The following is an 8,131-nucleotide window of genomic DNA, read 5'->3' as shown; positions in this document are numbered from 1 at the left end:
GAAACTCCCATGTTTTGAAGACTTTCATAAAAATCGCCTATTCACCCCACCTCTAGTCGATAACCAGCTCTTTCACTATGTCCAACAGTGCGCCATTACTGTGACTTAGTAATGGCGCACCACATAGAAGTGCGCCATTACTAACAATTGTTTTTCATTTTTTCTTAATCTCGGGTCACTATGGCTTAATCTCGGGTCAATATGCTTAATATCAAGTCAAATCGCACTCCGTGGTCAAACTTCCCGGAAGGTTACCCATCCTCACACTACTCCAGCCCAAGCATGCTTACCTTCACAGTTCTATCCAACCCCAGCACCAGCTCACTTAACAGGCACTTGTTGATGTATCTATCATATCAATCCTATTAAACCTTGTTGATGTCTAGGACTTTGTTCATGTTCATGAGTGCGATGAAATTTTGAAAAAATATTTCAAACTTCCTCGTCATATTACGTATCATATTTTGAACATTTTTTCCAAAAAAAATCGAAACCATTTTTTTTCTGTTACTAGTGGTGCACCTAGCAAATGGTGCGTCATTAGTAAGTTTGAAATTGTTTCCATTTTCCCCCTCTAGATCTTAAAAGCCCCGTATCTTTTATTTTGTAAGGTTTTTGGGGATTCTAAAAATGTTCAACGGGGTTCCCCTAGTTTAATTCGGATGTAACTTTTCGAGTAGATGATTTTTCATATAAAAAACTTTTTAATCCGAGTTCGTATGCAAAAGTTATGCCCATTTTACTAAATTCCAGAGAGATTTTGCAAATAAAGTCGAAATTCATATTTGGAAATTTTCCCAACAACTAGACCACATATCACATGGGAAACTTATTTTCTTTTATTTTTTTGACATTTCCATAATTTTCTTTTATTTTTTTAAAACTGAAAAGGCAGTCCAAGGGGGGGTTGCAATTGGTGAATTTTTTCAAACTTCAAACTTAGTAATGGCGCACCTTCACAAAGTGCGCCATTCCTATGTGTATGACTTGGTCAAACCTTGGTCAAAGTTAGTAATGGTGCACTTTGTATAGGTGCGTCATTACTAAGTTTGACATAGTAATGGCGCACCTACGCAGAGTGCGCCATTACTAAGTTTGACCAAGGTTTGACCTAGTTATACACATAGTTATGGCGCACTTTGTAAAGGTGCGCCATTACTATGTCCACTTAGTAATGGCGCACCTATACAAAGTGCGCCATTACTATGTGTATGACTGGGTCAAATCTTGGTCAAACTTAGTAATGGCGCACTTTTCACCTGGTGCGCCATTACTGTTTTGGTTACTAATGGCGCTCTACACGTGGTGCGCCACTGCTATATAGTTGTGGCGCACCACATGTATAGTGCGCAATTAATGTCCATATTAGCTATAGCCGTTTTTCTAGTAGTGCTTTAAGCAGTCTACATAAGTACCTAGACTATCTGAAGATAATGAGAGTAGATACGGTTTTAACCATGAGTTTTTCGTGAATGTTGGCCTTGTTCAAAGTGTGTAGCAGGGGCACATATGAATGATATCTTGGTCCAACATTGTAACCATCTGCGAGCATCCAAATTTGATCAAGAAAGCCGCGGAGAAACCACATCTCTTCCTAGCTTACTTTGCCCCCTTCAGTAACCTCCATGTTGTCTATAAAATATTTTCTTACGATATCCACTCTATAATAAGCTATGGAAATATTTGTAAATAAGACTAGTTAAATACATCAGCCAGATGAAATGTTGTTTGATTTGCCAAAATACTTACACTCGTGAGTTATTGGATCATTACTCGAACGTACCCAGTGGTGACCTTAGGTTTTCCACCTAGTTCGAGGGACATTTCCATACCTACTTCCAACTGGTACATGATAACCCACAAGTATAGGGGATCGCAATAGTTTTCGAGGGTAGAGTATTCAACCCAAATTTATTGATTCGACACAAGGGGAGCCAAAGAATATTCTCAAGTATTTGCAGTTGAGTTGTCAATTCAACCACACCTAGATAACTTAGTATCTGCAGCAAAGTATTTAGTACCAAAGTAGTATGGAAATAATGGTAATAGTAGCAAAAGTGACAGTAGCAGTTTTGTAGTAATTGTAATAGTGGCAACGACAAAGTAACTAATCAAAGAACAATATGTGAAAAGCTCGTAGGCATTGGATCAGTGATGGATAATTATGTCGGATGCGATTCCCCGTGTAATATTATAACATAGGGTGACACAGAACTAGCTCCAGTTCATCAATGTAATGTAGGCATGTATTCCGAATATAGTCATACGTGCTTATGGAAAAGAACTTGCATGGCATCTTTTGTCATACCCTCCCTTGGCAGCGGGGTCCTATTGGAAACTAAGGGATATTAAGGCCTCCTTTTAATAGAGTACCGGACCAAAGCATTAACACTTAGTGAATGCATGAACTCCTCAAACTACGATCATCACCGGTAAGTATCCTGGTTATTGTCACTTCGGGGTTAACGGAGAATAACACATAATAGGTGACTATAGACTTGCAAGATAGGATAACAAACTAACATATATTCATGAAAACATAATAGGTTTAGATCTGAAATCATGGCATCAGGCCCTAGTGACAAGCATTAAGCATAGCAAAGTCAGAGCAACATCAATCTTAGAACATAGTGGATACTAGGGATCAAACCCTAACAAAACTAACTCGATTACATGGTAAATATCATCCAACCCGTCACCGTCCGGCAAGCCTACGATGGAATTACTCACGCACAGTGGTGAGCATCATGAAATTGGTGATGGAGGACGGTTGATGATGATGACGGCGACAAATTCCCCTCTCCAGAGCCTCAAATGGACTCTAGATCAGCCCTCCCAAGAGAGTTTAGGGCTTGGCGCAGCTCCGAATTGTAAAACGCGATGAATCTTTCTCTCTGATTTTTTCTCTGCGAACGTGAATATATGGAGTTGGAGTTGAGGTCGGTGGAGCTCCAGGGGGCCACGAGGTATGGGGCGCGCCCTAGGGGAGGCGCCCCCACCCTCGTGGACAGGGTGTGGGCCCCTGGTGTTGATTCTTTCGCTAGTATTTTTTATGAAATCCTAAAAGTTGCTCTGTGGATTTTCAGGTCATTCTGAGAACTTTTATTTCTGCACAAAAATAACAACATGGCAGTTCTGCTGAAAACAGTGCCAATCCGGGTTAGTTCCATTCAAATCATGCAAGTTAGAGTCCAAAACAAGGGCAAAAGTGTTTGGAAAAGTAGAGACGACGGTGACGTATCAACTCCCCCAAGCTTAAACCTTTGCTTGTCCTCAAGCAATTCAGTTGACAAACTGAAAGTGATAAAGAATTTTTTTACAAACTCTGTTTGCTCTTGTTGTTGCAAATATGTAAAGCCAACATTCAAGTTTTCAGCAAAGATTATGAACTAACCATATTCACAATAACACTTAGGTCTCATGTTTACTCATATCAATGGCATAATCAGCTAGCGAGCATTAATAATAAATCTTGGATGATAACACATTCTCAAAACAATCATAATATGACGTAACAAGATGGTATCTCGCTAGCCCTTTCTGAGACCACAAAACATAAATGCAGAACACCTTTGAAGATCAAGGACTGACTAAACATTGTAATTCATGGTAAAAGAGATCCAGTCATAATCATACCCAATATAAATTAATAGTAATGCATACAAATGACAGCGGTGCTCTCGCCAGTGGGTGCTTTTTAATAAGATGGTGATGACTCAACATAAAAGTAAATAGATAGGCCCTTCGCAGAGGGAAGCAGGGATTTGTAGAGGTACCAGAGCTTGATTTGAAATAGAGATGAATAATATTTTGAGCGGTATACTTTCAATGTCAACATAACAACTGAGAGATCTCGATATCTTCCATGCTACACACATTATAGGCGGTTCCCAAACAGAATGGCAAAGTTTATGCTCCCCCTCCACCAACAAGCATCAATCCATGGCTTGCCCGAAACAACGGGTGCCTCCAACTAACAACAATCCTGGGGGAGTTTTGTTTGTGATTTTTTAATTTAAGCATGGGACTGGACATCCCGGTGACCAGCCATTTTCTCATGAGTGAGGATTGGAGTCCACTCCTCTTGAGAATAACCCACCTAGCATGGAAGATACATACAACCCTAGTTGACATGAGCTGTTCAACCATACAAAACAGAATTTCATTTGAAGGGTTAGAGTTTGGCACATACAAATATACTTGGAACGGCATGTAAATACCGCATATAGGAAGGTATGGTGGACTCATATGGAATAACTTTGGGGTTTATGGAGTTTGGATGCACAAGCAGTATTCCCTCTTAGTACAAGTGAAGGCTAGAAAGAGACTGGGAAGCGACCAACTAGAGAGCGACAACAGTCATGAACATGCATTAAAATTAATCAACACCGGGTGCAAGCATGAGTAGGATATAATCGACCATGAACGTAAATATCGTGAAGGCTATGTTGATTTTGTTTCAACTACATGCGTGAACGTGTGCCAAGTCAAGTCACTCGAATCATTCAAAGGAAGATACCACCCTATCATACCACATCACAACCATTTTAATAGCATGTTGGCACGCAAGGTAAACCATTATAAACTCCTAGCTAATTAAGCATGGCATAAGCAACTATAATCTTTAATTGTAATTGCCAAAATGCTTATTCATGATAGGTTGAATCAGGAACGATGAACTAATAATATATACAATAACAAGATAGGTCGAGTTCATACCAGCTTCTCTCATCTCAATCGGTCCATCATATATCGTCATTATGGCCTTTCACTTGCATGACCGAACGATGTGGATAATAATAATAGTGCACGTGCACTGGACTAAGCTGGAATCTGCAAACATTTTATTCAAAGGAGAAGACAAGGTAATATGTGCTCTTGGTTAAATCAACAACAATGTATATGAGAGCCACTCAAAATTTTCATGATGGTCTTTTCCTCTCGACCCCCAAAGAAAAGAAAAGAAATAAAACTATTTACACGGGAAAGCTCCCAACAAGCAAAAAGAAGAACGAGAACTCTTTTTGGGGTTTTCTTTTAATTACTACCACTACATGCATGGAAAGTAAACTAGCTAAAAGCTACAACTAATTTTTTTGGTTCTCTTAAGGTTGTTCGAACACACAAGAAGAAAACTAGAAAAATAAAGTAAACTAGCATGGATAGTACAATGAAAAGGTATGAGAACCGACAACTAGAATGAGTGTGTGAACATGAATGTAATGTCGGTGAGAAATACGTACTCCCCCAAGCTTAGGCTTTTGGCCTAAGTTGGTATATGCCCATGGATAGCCTGGCGGATATCCAGAGTTGTAACTGGGATCGTACTGAGATGCAGCAGCCATTGCCTCATGAGCTGCAGCTTGGAGGCGAGCGGCCTCCGTCCTCCTCTCGTACTCGTTCGCCTCCTCCCTGGTTATAATATATCTTCTTTTTGCCTGATAGTCAAAGAAAGCAGGAGCAGGGAGAGTAATATGGACAGCGCGACTTCTGTCAAAGATTAGTCGATACTAGAGGAATTGTTCATTCCTCTCAAGAAACTGATGGCTAACCATGGCATTATAATCTAAATAAACAAGAGGCAACTCCATATGCCCTTCATGTATGGGTATCTCAAGAAAATTAGCTACACGGGTTGCATAAATCCTACCAAACAAGTCTCCAACTAAACCATTATTATGAAACCTACGTGCAACGATGGCCCCCAGGTTATATTGTTTATCTCCTAATACAACACTCTTGAGAACACTAAGATCTAGAACACACATGTGACAAGCTTCAGCTTTACCGTTAATGGATCTGCCTATGAAGAGAGCAAAATAATGTATAATAGGAAAATGAATGCTCCCTATGGTAGCTTGTGCTATTTCTCAGATTCTCCCACAGTGATACTAGCAAGAAAGTCTTTATATTCAGATTTACGGGGTTCACTAGCACTACCCCATTGCGGGAGTTTACAAGCAGTAGTAAAATCTTCTAAGTCCATGGCATAAGATTTATCATAAAGATCAAACAGGACATTGTGAGAATTACGCGAAGATGTAAATTTAAACCTTCTCACAAAGGAATCAGTTAAAAGGTAGTATTGAGGGCACTTATCTTGCATGAATTCCCCTAGATCAGCATTACACACATATGCATCAAATTCATCTTTGATGTCTGCTTTGAACATAAACTCCTCTGACGGCCATTCACAAGGCCGCACGTAAGCTTCCCTCGGTGGTTCATCGTCCTGCTCACGTGTTGCGAGCCTGGGTCCTTGCTTCCTTGAAGAACCACCTTGGTACATTTTCCTAGACATATTTCTTCGTCTGAAAAATTTCTGAAATTTTTAGTAACTCAAAATAAAAGTGAACCAAACTCAATAAAATTGATAGCAACTACTACCACATGTGCCTAGAGACTATATCATGCATTAGAACTACTTGGAACCATATAAATTTGACATGCAAGCTCAAGAATAGGGTCACCTAGGCAGCAAAAAATTGCAATGAATAAAGTACTAGAACAAAAACTAATTGGACCATTGGAGGAGTCACATACCAAAGAACAATCCCCCAAAGCAGTTTTGTGAATGGAGCTTTGAGCAAGGAGATCGAAAATGGCAGCAAAATGAGCTAGAACTCGTGCTTGAGCTGGATAGTGATTTTTTTGGGAGGAAGAAGAAGAGCATGGGCGCAGGAATAAGTGGAGGGGGGCCACCGTGGGCCCACAAGGCAGGGGGCGTGCCCCATGGGGGTGGGCGCGCCCTGGACCCTCGTGGCCAGGTGCTTGCTCCCCCTGTTGTGTTCTCAGTGCCAGATATTCTCAAATATTCCAAAAAAATCATACTAAATTTTCAGGGCATTTGGAGAACTTTTATTTTCAGGGTATTTTTTATTGCGCGGATAGATGAGAAAACAGACAGAAAAATACTATTTTTGCTTTATTTAATCTAAATAACAGAAAGTAAAAGGAGGGTACAGAAGGTTGTGCCTTCTAACTTCATCCATCTCATGCTCATCAAAAGGAATCCACTAACAAGGTTGATCAAGTCTTGTTAACAAACTCATTCCGAATCACATGAAACCGGAGAAATTTCAAATAACACTAGGTTACCTCAACGGGGATATGCACATCCCCAATAATAACAATATCATATTTCTTCTACCATCCTCGGGAATATCAAGAATAACAAAGTCCGTTAAGATAGTAACTTTTGCAACCACAACAGGCACATCCTCACAAATACCGACAGGTATAGCGGTTGATTTATCGGCCGTTTGCAAAGATATTTGAGTAGGTGTCAACTTATTCAATTCAAGTCTATGATATAAAGAGAGAGGCATAACACTAACACCGGCTCCAAGATCACATAAAGCAGTTTTAACATAGTTTGTTTTAATGGAGCATGGTATAGTTGGTATTCCTGGATCTCCAAGTTTCTTAGGTATTCCACCCTTAAAAGTATAATTAGCAAGCATGGTGGAAATTTCAGCTTCCGGTATGTTTCTTTTATTTTTAATAATACCTTTCATTTATTTAGCATAAGGATTCACTTTAAGCATATCAGTAAAATGCATACGCAAAAAGATAGGTCTAATCATTTCAGCAAAGGGCTCAAAAACCTCATCATCCTTTTTCTTGGATGGCTTAGGAGGAAAAGGCATGGGTTTCTGAACCCATGGTTGTCTTTCTTTAACATGCTTCCTAGCAACAAAGTCTCTCTTATCATAACGTTGATTCTTTGATTGTGGGTTATCAGGATCAACAACAGGTTCAATCTCTACATCATTATTATTGCTAGGTTGAGCATCAACATGACCATCATCATTAACATTATCACTAGGTTAATGTTCATCACCAGATTGTGTTCCAGCATTAGAAATAGAAATATCATTGGGATTCTCAGGTGTGTCTACAACAGGTTCACTAGAAGCATGCAAAGTCCTATCATTTTTCTTCTTCTTCCTAGAAGAACTAGGTGCATCAACATTATTTCTCTAAGAATCTTACTCAATTCTCTTAGGATGGCCCTCAGGATACAAAGGTTCCTGAGTCATTTTAACTATTCTAGTTGCTACGCTAACAACAAAGTCATGTTTATTATCCAATTTATTGAGCAAATCATTTTGAGCCTTAAGTACTTGTT

Source organism: Triticum aestivum, chromosome 7B (genome assembly GCF_018294505.1).
Source record: "Triticum aestivum cultivar Chinese Spring chromosome 7B, IWGSC CS RefSeq v2.1, whole genome shotgun sequence".
Classification (NCBI taxonomy): Eukaryota; Viridiplantae; Streptophyta; class Magnoliopsida; order Poales; family Poaceae; genus Triticum; species Triticum aestivum.
This window is presented reverse-complemented; position numbering follows the sequence as displayed.